Consider the following 12,120-nt stretch of genomic DNA (forward strand, 5'->3'; position numbering starts at 1 on the left):
GCAGACTACCTAAAACCTTTTTTGAAATGACTGACAATATGGACTTGATTGATATCTGGAGGACAAAGAACCCCCTGGGAAGAGAGGGAACATTCTTCTCTGAAGCCCAACTGACATGGACAAGAATCGACCAAATATGGATAACTAGAGGCCTGGCACCTAAGACGAGAAAAGTGGAAATCTGCCCAAAGACCTGCTCCGACCATAACGCTGTAAAGATGGATATGAGATTAATCCCAACCGGCTCCTTTAGATGGAAGATGAACGACAACTTGTTCAGAGATCAGGAGATCACTAAAAAGGCCCAAAAAGTTTTGATTGGGTGTTCAAAGCAACTTGTTCGGCTAATTTATTTACACTGGCTGTATTTTGTTCTATCTTAGCCGTTTGTTCATCCGCTTTCTTGTCCAAGGCTTCCAATTTTTCAAAGATTTTCTCTAATACTGAGCCAGATGCTCCTGCAGCCATATCTTCCGGTAGTTGCTCAATTTCTTCTTCTGCTGCTGACAAAACAGTAGGCACAGATGATCTACGCAGCTGTGAAGTTAAGGTTAAGGTTGTTTGTCTAGCTTTCGCTTTAGCCGCTCTTGTTCTCCCGGTGCCACTCATTCCAGTTTTGTCTATAAGTCAAGGTCAAACTGAATTGTTCCCATGAGAATCCAGCAGCCCAGAGAGTAAACAGTCAAATAGGAGGAAAGGAAATAGAAAGTAAAGTCACATACAACTATAAATCCAAAGGCCTCTAGGGGGAGTTCAAATGTGTCTTAAGGGAAAAGGCCAAATTGTTAAAATCCAGTTAATTTCCACAGTCCAAATTAATTTCCAAAGAACCTTCAATTCTTGTAGTTAGCAGAGTTGGTTTAAAAGCACTACAATGTCTCAGCAAGTGCCAGAAAAAGATGTTTCAATGTAGCAAATCCAAAAAAAACTCAGATTGAAGCAATCTCAAGTTACAAAGTATCAAAGTCTGCACTCTGACAGTTCTATTGCTCAGGCAGATCCATTACCTGGGCTTCTCAATAAAGTTGTAAATTCCATGGAAAGAAGTAAAGCACAGTCCATAAAAAAGAAAAATCACTTTAAAAAGATTAAGTCCCGCTTTAGCATAGAAGCAACTTCAATGGATGCACAGATTAGTTGTTTTTAACGCCTCTTCACAGGCTCCAGGCATCAAATTCTTTTGCTTTAAGTCTTAAGTAGCAGCGGAAGACGGACTTCCTGTTTACGTCTCCCGCTTTCAGCCGAATTTATAGCAAATTTATATTCCAATTCTTATTGTCTTTTGTTACTCACGGGTTGTTGCTCTTCAGGATTAGATGTTTCCAGGAAGAAAGGTCAGCGCTCACCGACAGCAGCTATGCGGCTTCGCTCCGCAGGAATAGCGATCAACTCACAGCGCCGCGATACCCCCTCCACGTTCGGAGACCTCTTACGAGGTCCCTTCACCGTTTCGGGGGGCGCTTCTGGCGCCCGCCGAGTCCCACGGCCACAGGCTCTTGCTGCCTGTGGTTTTTCGGTGCGGGTCTCCGCTTCGCCGTAGCGGACGACCCGTTTCCGCGGAGCTCCCCCTTCACAAGAAGAAGAGGGCAGCCATTGCCGTTCGCGCCGCCTCCGGAAGTCCAACTTTGGGTGGTTTTAATGGTGGTATATAAACTTAAGAAATAATAAATTTAATAAATAACAACAACAACAACTGTGACTGTGTGGCGGGGATCGTTGCTTTGTTATTATTGTGTCATGCATTTTGTTGTTTTTATGCTGTAAACTCTCCTGTGATCTTTGGGTGAAGGGTGGGATATAAATTTAATAAATAGTAATAGAAAGAAAGAAAGAAAGAAAGAAAGAAAGAAAGAAAGAAAGAAAGAAAGACACCTTCATTACATATCTTTAGGGACCAGGGAAAAATATTTCTATATAACCAGGTCTTTGGTTGATTAACATTATATCACCTTTTGTCAGGGAACTGCCATCAGTGCTGGAGGGAGAGAGCAAAAGCCAGAGGGATTCCAGAGAGCGTCCAGGGATCGGGAGGAGCAGCCCATCTTCTGGGGAAGAGAATCAGCGTAGCACCAGTGGAGAAAGGGGGGCAGGTGGGGGAAGTGGCGAGGCGGTCCCATGACTCCTTGCCTGGGACCAGCGGGGAGAGTAGGGGTCCTCCGTTGCCCACGCCCTCCCTGCGCAGAAGGCTTCCACGCAGAGAGGGTAGGCGGAGACTAGGCGTCAAAGAGCTTCTTTGCTGGAAGTTTAAGAAACGCCCACTCACAGATTCTGCCAGCGATTGAGTCAGCCACGGGTAAGTGGCTGTCCGGACAGAGGAGATTCACTTTGGCAGCCCAGCCAGGTGTTTGCACCCAGCCGGGGAGATAGGCACCTGCTTACGCACGAGAAACCCCTTAGAACCACTACACCTTTTAAATGTGTTTTTCTTTTATTATGTATTTCCCCCATTTTGTAGTTTCATCTTGTGAACTGCCTTGTGGTGTTCAGATGAAGGACGGTATACAAATTTAATATATTATTATTATTATTATTAATCATTGACCCAATGAAGGCAGCTGGAACTAGAGTGGTGCCTCGCAAGACGAAATTAATTCGTTCCGCGAGTCTCTTCGTCTTGCGGTTTTTTCGTCTTGCGAAGCACGGCTATTAGCGGATTGGCGGATTAGCGCTATTAGCGTCTTAGTGGCTATTAGCGGCTTAGAAAAGGGGGGAGAAGGGAAAAAACTCTCAAGAACTCACAAGACGTTTTCATCTTGCGAAGCAAGCCCATGGGGAAATTCGTCTTGCGAAGCACCTCAAAAACGGAAAACTCTTTCGTCTAGCGAGTTTTTCATCTTGCGAGGCATTCGTCTTGCGGGGCACCACTGTACACAAAAGATTTTAATAGAATGAAGACTTGGACTGGAATACAATTAGACTCTTTCAAACAGAGGACTGTCCTTTCTTAAGTAGGACACCCAGCCACCCTATTATTATAAGCATTCAGATTTGCTAACAATGTAAATATTAAAGGGGAACTACGGTAATAATTGCTATCCTGATCTCCATTGACCTGCATGTGTATGTGATTATTCCATGTCAATTAACACTCCAGTTGGAACAATTGAATTTGTGGGCAACAGAGACATCTGCTGGGAACTGTGGTGGAATGCATGCTGGTTACACATGGATTTTCATTCACACCTTTGGTACATTTCTATAAATTAAAATATCAGATATAAGAACATAGGAGTAGCCGGCTGGACAAGGCCAATGGCCCATCTAGCCAAACTGTAGAAAACTAGCAAGCAGGAACCAGGAACTGGTTTCACCAGTTTATTATTATTATAAAAAAAAAAGATGAAAAGGGAAATTATTTTCACAAGATAAATTTAACTCTACTGACTTTGTCTCAGCACGTGGAAAATAGACACAGCTGTACGCTTTAAACTGGACCTTTTACATGAGATCTAATTTTTGGATACAACAGAAGCAAACGAGAAAAGTGAAAGGGAGATTAAATATATTACTCAGGAGTAGACCATTGAGCCTGATGTTTTTGGGTGCACAAACCATTCAGTGACTGATTTTACCTCAGTACTGTTGCAGGAATTTATGAATACGTTGGGGGGGGGGGTTTGCCCCTCCAGCAGATCTCATGCACATGCAGCCCACTACCAAAACCAGCACAATCACTTTTGTGACTTTTGTGATTTGTCCCCACAAAGCACTTCATCACAGTTTCTTCCTATCTATTCAAAGGGCCTTTGCTGCACGATATACCAAATGTAAGAATTCACTGATCAATGTATCTATGTACTGGCTCACTGGGAAAGTTTCAGAAATTCCTAGACATGTGGGCTCAGCTACTCAGCAGCCCCTCTGCCTGAGTGATAATTCCTGGCATCCTGATACCTGAGCGCGACAGGTACTCATTCCAGAAATAACAAACCCAGATGGAGACAAAAGGGTATGATTAACTTGGCTGGGAAACAGGGAAATGTAAATATCTTTTTTGTTACACTTGATGGGTGTTTGGTGGAGGGCAAGGAGAACCATGGGGCAGTGTCCAGGATGCTCAGATTACGGCCACCCTTAATCTCAGGGCTGTCCTTTGAGCCCCATGTAGAGCAAGAGATTCCTGCAGGGGCTGGACTTGAAGATGCTCGTGGTCCTGTCTAACTTTGCAATTCTATGATTCTGTCATCTAAGGGCATTGCTTTCAAGGGAAATCATTCTCTGCGCACTCACAGTTCAAACACATTCAAAGGTTTTAATAAAAAATAATCTTTATTAAATATTTTTCCAGATGAAATACATTGTTGCCAAGAGATTTGCATGGGGAAATCTTTTCGATTCCGCACAGTGGCGTAGCGTGGGGGGTGCAGGGGGGGCCGGCCGCACCGGGCGCAACATCTGGTGTTAGGGCAAATCCACGGGTTAGGGGGCGCAAATCCACGGGTTAGGGGCACAAATCCACGGATTAGGGGGCGCAAATTACTTGCCTTGCCCCGGGTGCTGACAACCTACGCTACGCCACTGATTCCGCAATAATAAGGGGCAGTGGGGTGAGGGAGGCCAGGGCCACTTCCACACCATTTCATGCGCTATGAAGCCGCTTTAAACACTCATGGCTTCTTCCCCCAAAGAATCTGGGAGCTATAGTTTGAAAAGGGTGCAGAGAGTTGTTAGGAGACCCCCTGTTCCCCTCCAAGAGCTACAATTCCCAGAGTTCCCTGGCAAAAAGGGAACTCTACCCCTACCCCTACCCCTGACGCTAACCCTAACTCTAACCCTAACGCTAACCCTTAACCTTTAACTAGAGCTACAATTCCCAGAGTTCCCTGACAAGAAGGGAACCCTACCCCTACCCCCTAACCAGAGCTACAATTCCCAGAGTTCCCGACAAGAAGGGAACCCTACCCCTACCCCCTAACCAGAGCTACAATTCCCAGAGTTCCCGACAAGAAGGGAACCCTACCCCTACCCCCTAACCAGAGCTAAAATTCCCAGAGTTCCCGACAAGAAGGGAACCCTACCCCTACTCATGACGCTAACTCTAACTCTAATGCTAACCCTTAACTAGAGCTACACTTCCCAGAGTTCCCTGACAAGAAGGGAACCCTAACCCTACCCCAGCTCAACCCTACCCCTGCCCTACTCCTACTCCTAAGCCTAAGCCTAACCCGCCTAACAACTCTCTGTCCCCTTAACCACCTACAGTTCCCAGAATCCCTGAGGGAAGCCATTCCTGTTCAAAGCGTCTTCATAGCACTTCCAATGGACGGACGGTGCGCCTAATGTGGCCTAATGTTTCCTCCCTCTTTTTCTTCTCTCTCCCCACTGCCCCATCACTTGCAATGCAGCCTGCAGTCTCCCTTCAAAGCTCCTTCTCTCAGGTACGGCTACAGCCTTGTCCATTGCTCACTGCCAGTATTTCACATTCATTTCTCTGATGTAAATAGGGATGTCCTGCGGTTCTCTTCATGACTTTGGACTTGGGGAAAACCTCGCCGGCTCCGGACATCCCTGTAAGGCAAAGGCAGACAGGTGAGTGGGATGGCCCCCATCCGACAGCGTCCCCCCAGACTCCTCTCTGTTTGGCTGCCTGTTAACAAACAAGGCTTCCAAACCACTTTGCATCCATCTCAGCCAGCGTAGCCTCGTGGCCTCCACTAGCCTGAACGCAAACTCTTCCAACAACCACCCACCAGCTGCAGCCTCGCCAGGTCCATTGCCAGACACCAACCAGCTTCAGAGCTGAATATCAGTCGCCTTCAAGTAGCGATCCCACCAGCAAGTAAACTTTGTACTTGCCTTCCCCTTGCTCCACAGCATCCCAGCACCCGGCGATTGCCTCCTTCCGCTTGCCAGCTTGCTGCCACGGGGCAGGAGACCACCAGGGCTGAGTGCCACCAAGCTACCCGTTTCTCTCTGGGGAGGGCAACTGCCGAGGCTTGCGCCTTGGCCCACATTTATACCTGCTCAGCTGCCAAATGCTTTTGTGGCATCACAGTCAACCCACAGATAATGGCAGCAACTGGGGAGGCATCACCATCACCCCCTCAGCCCTCACAATGGGGGGTGCAGCTCAGCAGCCACCCCCCCACACATTGTGCCAATATCTGTGAAGGCCACACTGGAAACCCAAGGGGGCAGGAGGGGACATTTTTCAGCCCAGGAGCTGCATTTCCCTCCACACAACACTAGTCAAATGCACAAGCCTTATATTTGCACAGGAAGCTGTGCAAGGAATGACATGCAGAGAAAAAGTTAGCATCTCAGTAAAAAAGCACTTTTTCACCAGTCAGTCAGTCAGTCAGTCAGTCAATCAATCAATCAATCAATCAATCAATGATTTATTGTATTTGACTAAAAGGCATTACAGATCCAGTTACAAAAGCATCAAACCCTATGACCCAAACTATAGCTCCCAGATTCATTTGCTCTTCTGATATCTGGGCACTCCTTTTTCAGCTTCTCATAGTCTGCATTCACCGCATAGAACTGAAAGAGGGCAGCACGGTTAAGCGTTATCTCCAGCTTGGACTACTACCATGCGCTCTACGTGGGGCTACCATTGAAGGTGACTTGGACGCTACAACCTTTGCCTCACTGGGGGAAAGGATCTCTAATCATTCAACTTTAATGGGCTTAAAAGCAATTTTGCAGAAAGAACCACAAGTCAATGGCTGAAACTCAGGGATCTATTCTGCTTATTCAGTCAGAGTTTAGAAGATTGAACTGGAGAGGAGAATGAAGAATCATAGAAGGACCCCAAGGGTCATCTAGTCCAACCCCAAATGCTGTGATCACACACACCAGGCCTTCCAAAGCTGAAGCTTATTATTCCTCCCACCAAATGGACATTATTATTATTATTATTATTATTATTATTAGCCCATCTTCCATAGATTTCAGGGATGGGGCTGATGGGAGTTGGAGTCCCAACAATCTCTGCTGGACACCAGGCTCCCCATCCCTGGCCTATAAGATAACTAGCATCATAACCCTAGTTAAGTATTTTGTGCCATACCTTGTACTGGTCGCTGGGTCACAGCTTGTTCCAAGGCTCTGGGTTGCTCTTTTTGTCCCAGCCAGGCAGAGAAACGTGACAAGAGGCAGACAGCAAGGAGTACATCTTTGTAAGAAGAAGAAAAACATACAGCATAAAGCATAACGCTCAGTCCAACTGTTGGCACGTGGTTCCCACCCAATTTAACAATCATGGCCTCCTCAGTGCCACCAGAAGAGCACACTTATTTTATAATGTGGGATGTAAAAAAAGTCCATCGTACCACAAGTATTTGTAAAAACCCTTTAAAGCCAGTTAACGCATAGTTACCTAAATGCAAGGGCAGCTTCTCACTGCCTTGCACCAGAGACAGCAGCAAGTTTGTGAGGCAGTGCTGGACAGAACTCGATGTTGACAACCCAATCCTACACTTTCTCCATGACAGGCCCCTGCTAGACTTTGTGCTTTCAGCACACACAGTTCATTGGCTTTACTCTCTTCCCAAATACCCTTTTAGCTATGCTGTACCGCCCATTGCAATGCCTTGGGTACAACTTGGCTGAGGAATGGCAATGCTTATATGGTTGGTTTTCTTACTCTAAAGCTAAGAAGCTGACGCTAATGTTTTACTGTGGCTTTATAATTTGTTTTATAACTATTATTATTATTATTCTACCTCTGGAGCACAGCAGGCCATATTTTATTCAGGTGGTGCTTTAAGATGCAATACTTAAAGAAGTGGCAAAAGGTCTGCCCCCAAGGAGCTTGGAAGGGTGCTTATCAGGCTGGCCAACCAGGCCACCAGTCCCTGCCGCTGGGTCCCCAGACACTCTTCAGTGGCAGTGTCGCTTCTGAAAAGAAGCCAATCTCACTCCCATCCACTCAGGCCACGGATCCCTGTGATTAATTCTGAGTTGCGTAAAGTAGTGGGCAGCTGCCACGGATGGGAGTCCAGCTGAGGTCCCATTCAAAAGCGCTGCCTCACATCCATCAGTGAAGGACACCCAGGGGCCACTGGGAGGTGGGGAGCATGGGACATGGTTTTGCAGTGATGGCAGTTGTCAGCACCATGCCAAGGGCTGATCCTGCCCTAAGGGGTGGCACTTACCTGACATCAGGGTTGCAAAGAGCAAGGCGCATGGTGCACAGGCCGGTCACTCCGATTCCAATAAAGACGAACAGAGGAATCAACTGTGATAAACAGAACGTTTTGAGATCAAAAGCCGAAGTTGAAAACCGGAATAAGTTGCCTAAGACAGTGTGCGTGGGAGAGGTCAACTACGAGTGACACCAGATTCAGGTGGAAGGCCATGTTGATCTGTCATAGTCATAATAAATAGCAAGACGAAAAAATCTTTTTTAATAATTCCAGTGGCACCTTAAAGATCAACTCAATATAAGTTTTCAAGGTATGAGCTTTCGTGTGTAATACACACTTTGTCAGATACTTCAGCCTTATAACTGTTGAGGAATGTTATGGCCAGTTGGTTCCACAAAGAAGGGCAAGGGATTCTTAAAGGGATAGATGACCAAAATTAGCTTCTAATTGCATTCTATACAAGATCTTAAAGTAGCTGTCTTATTGCAGAAGAATTTTAGAAATACACTTGAAAGAGAAGTTGCTGAATTACAACTCATTACCAAACTAAAAGCTATGGAGAGACCTGATCTGAATGGAGATATTGGATTCATGTCCCATTATACATACTAAAGCTAAATTACTGGAATTATTAAAAAAGATCTTTTCATCTTTCATCTTGTTATTTATTCCGAATGACACTGGGAAGTCTGCCGTGGAGGGGTGCAGAACATTATATCCCAAGAGTATCTCTTGTGGCCCCTTTCATAGCTTCAGCAAGCTTGGCTCCGAAGTGGCGGTCAGTTGCGGCTCCTGGTCGCTTAGTGCAACCTCCTCCAGCTAGTACTGAGATGGTTTTGCCCTTCGTTCTCTTCCTTTTTCCCATCATCTTTCGCCAAAAAGCCAAGCCTCCAGTAAAACAATACTTTTCCCTGTCACCTCACACACCTCGGCAAACCCCTGTTTTGCACAGACCTGAGAACCTTCTTAAATACGTAGATGACCAGCCATTGTTTCATCTTGGCTTGCATTCAACCAGCTTGACCAGGCTGGTTTGAATAAGCTGGCTAAGTTCTGTAGCTTGCATTTTCCCTTACTATCCCAAATATTAGCTACCGTATTTTTTGCTCCATAAGATGCACTTTTTTCTTCCTAAAAAGTAAGGGGAAATGTCTGTGCTTCTTATGGAGAGAATGCGTGGTCCCTGGTGCTGGATTGCCCAGAGGCAAAAAGCAGATTGTTGTTGTTGTTTTTTGTAAAATATTTATTAAAGTTTTCAAAAATGATACAATATAAAACAAAAAGAAAAAACAACAAAAAATACTGAAATACAAAAATAAAAACAACTAAAAACACATAGAGTTTCATTTACTTATTTTCTTTTAACTTATTTTCCAGACCTCCTCATACCTCCCTTTCTTATATTCCAATTCAAATTGTTAGTTCAGCAAATCCTCTCCATTAGTTTTTACTTATTTCTAAACCTTATTTTTCATATCTCTTAAACATTACAGCTGGAAACCACTTAATTTCTGTCTAACATCATTTTAACATTCATTAATTTTACAATATTTCCGCAAATAGTCTTTAAACTTCTTCCAGTCTTCTTCCGCCGACTCTTTTCCCTGGTCTCGGATTCTGCCAGTCATTTCTGCCAGTCCCATATAATCGATCATCTTCATCTGCCATTCTTCCAGAGTGGGTAAATCTTGTGTCTTCCAATATTTTGCGAAAAGCAGATTGTTAAGTTGTGGATGAACATATCAGACGACACAGCGATTCTTCAAACAGCTCTTGTTTAGTCACAGGCCAGAACAGAACTGAACTGAAGGGTTCAGCCAGCCTGCTATATAGAGCTCCACTACAACGCAACTGTAACAACTTTCTGTAACTATCCAATCACTGAACGTCACTTTCAATCCCTTATTTGCATATGTGGACCTGAGTGAAAACTATCTACAGTATCCCCCTGCTGGCCCAGGGTGAGAACTTCAGTACATAACACAGATCATGCTCTCCTTTTTTTGCTCTTTTTTTTGAAAGAGGGAAGGGGGTGTTGAAAGGAAGCCACTGATCGCAAGCGATCGGAAGCGAGATAAGGGAGGCTAGCGATAAAGGAGGCTGCCTGGGAGGGGGGAGGTAAAGACAGCAAACTTGCAAGGAGAGGTGACAGGAAGACTAAAGCAATGAGGAGAGAAACTAGAAGAAAAGGAGGAGCAAAAAACTGGTCCAGCTAAGGAAAAGACACTAAGGCAAACAAGAGGGAAGGGAGTGTTGAAAGAAAGCAGCTGATCGGTGGGATCGGGAGGGAGATAAGGGAGGCTAGCGGAGGCTGCCTGGGAGGGGGGAGGTAAAAGCTCATGGATCCTCAGGATTTTTGCATTGGGTCACCCCAAATTCACCATCAGATCACATGTCTGGGGTCACAGCATGAACCACAAAAATCATACATCCACTGTTTCATTCAGAATATTTTTTTTCTGGTTTTCCTCCTCTAAAAACTTGGTGCGTCTTATGGTCAGGTGCATCTTATGGAGCGAAAAATACGGTAGATTCTGACATTTATGAATTTATTTATAACTATGTGTACCAACTCCCCTCTGCTGTGTTTTCCTGAGGCCTTAGGCTGAATGATGCCCCCACTGTCAGAAGCGCAGTAAAACCGCTTTGAGGTTTGGGGGTTTTGTTTTGTTTTGTTTTTTAAATCAAGCATTATATAAATTCTTTTAAACAAATAAATAAAATCCAGGGCCTTCTCAGTTGTGGTACCAAACTGTGGGACTGCCCAGCTAGCTCTCTGCCTACCATTAGAAAATAAATAAATCGGTATTTATATTTATGTATCGCCCGATTGCAAAATATCCAGAATGTGTGTACAGAAATATAGAAAAACATTCAAAGCAGTGCAGAAAAATCTGCAAAATGGCTGGGTAGTGGGGGGCAATGGTTCAAGCCACTGTTGCATAGGCTTGTGGGCATAAATAAGCCTTGATGAAGCTGGAAATTTAATTCAGGGGGATTTAATTCTATATATATATATATATAGAATAGTAGCCACAATTGAAAGTATCTGAAGCATCCGTCCAATTCAGATCAACAGTCCAATCCAGTTGGACTTTAAAAGACAATCTCTGGTTCTGAATTAAATTTCCAGGGAGCTCAAAGGACAAGATCCATCTCTTTGTGGCTTCTGGATGCTTCCTCGCTTTTGACTTTCACGTGTAAAAAGCTTCATATATATATATATATAACTGACCCTGCCAAGAAAACTCCATGGACAACTCAATATGACACAACCTTGATGGCAGAAAGTGAGGAGGAATTAAAGAACCTTTTATTGAGGGTGAAAGAGAAGAGCGGAAAATATGGTCTGAAGCTCAACATCAAAAAAAAACGAAGATCATGGCCACTGGTCCCATCACCTCCTGGCAAATAGAAGGGGAAGAAATGGAGGCAGTGAGAGATTTTACTTTCTTGGGCTCCATGATCACTACAGATGGTGACAGCAGCCACGAAATTAAGAGACGCCTGCTTCTTGGGAGAAAAGCAATGAGAAACCTAGACAGCATCTTAAAAAGTAGAAACATCACCTTGCCAACAAAGGTCCGTATAGTAAAAGCTATGGTTTTCCCAGTAGTGATGTATGGAAGTGAAAGCTGGACCATAAAGAAGGCTGATCGCCGAAGAATGGATGCTTTTGAATTCTGGTGCTGGAGGAGACTCTTGAGAGTCCCATGGACTGCAAGAAGATCAAACCTCTCCATTCTGAAGGAAATCAGCCCTGAGTGCTCACTGGAAGGACAGATTGTGAAGCTGAGGCTCCAGTACTTTGGCCACCTCATGAGAAGAGAAGACTCCCTGGAGAAGACCCTGATGCTGGGAAAGATGGAGGGCACAAGGAGAAGGGGACGACAGAGGACGAGATGGTGGGAAAGTGTTCTCGAAGCTACCAGCATGAGTTTGACCAAACTGCGGGAGGCAGCGGAAGACAGGAGTGCCTGGCGTGCTCTGGTCCAGGGGGTCACGAAGAGTCGGACACGACTGAACG

This window comes from Podarcis cretensis, assembly GCF_951804945.1.
Source record: "Podarcis cretensis genome assembly, chromosome: 4".
In the NCBI taxonomy this organism is placed as follows: Eukaryota; Metazoa; Chordata; class Lepidosauria; order Squamata; family Lacertidae; genus Podarcis; species Podarcis cretensis.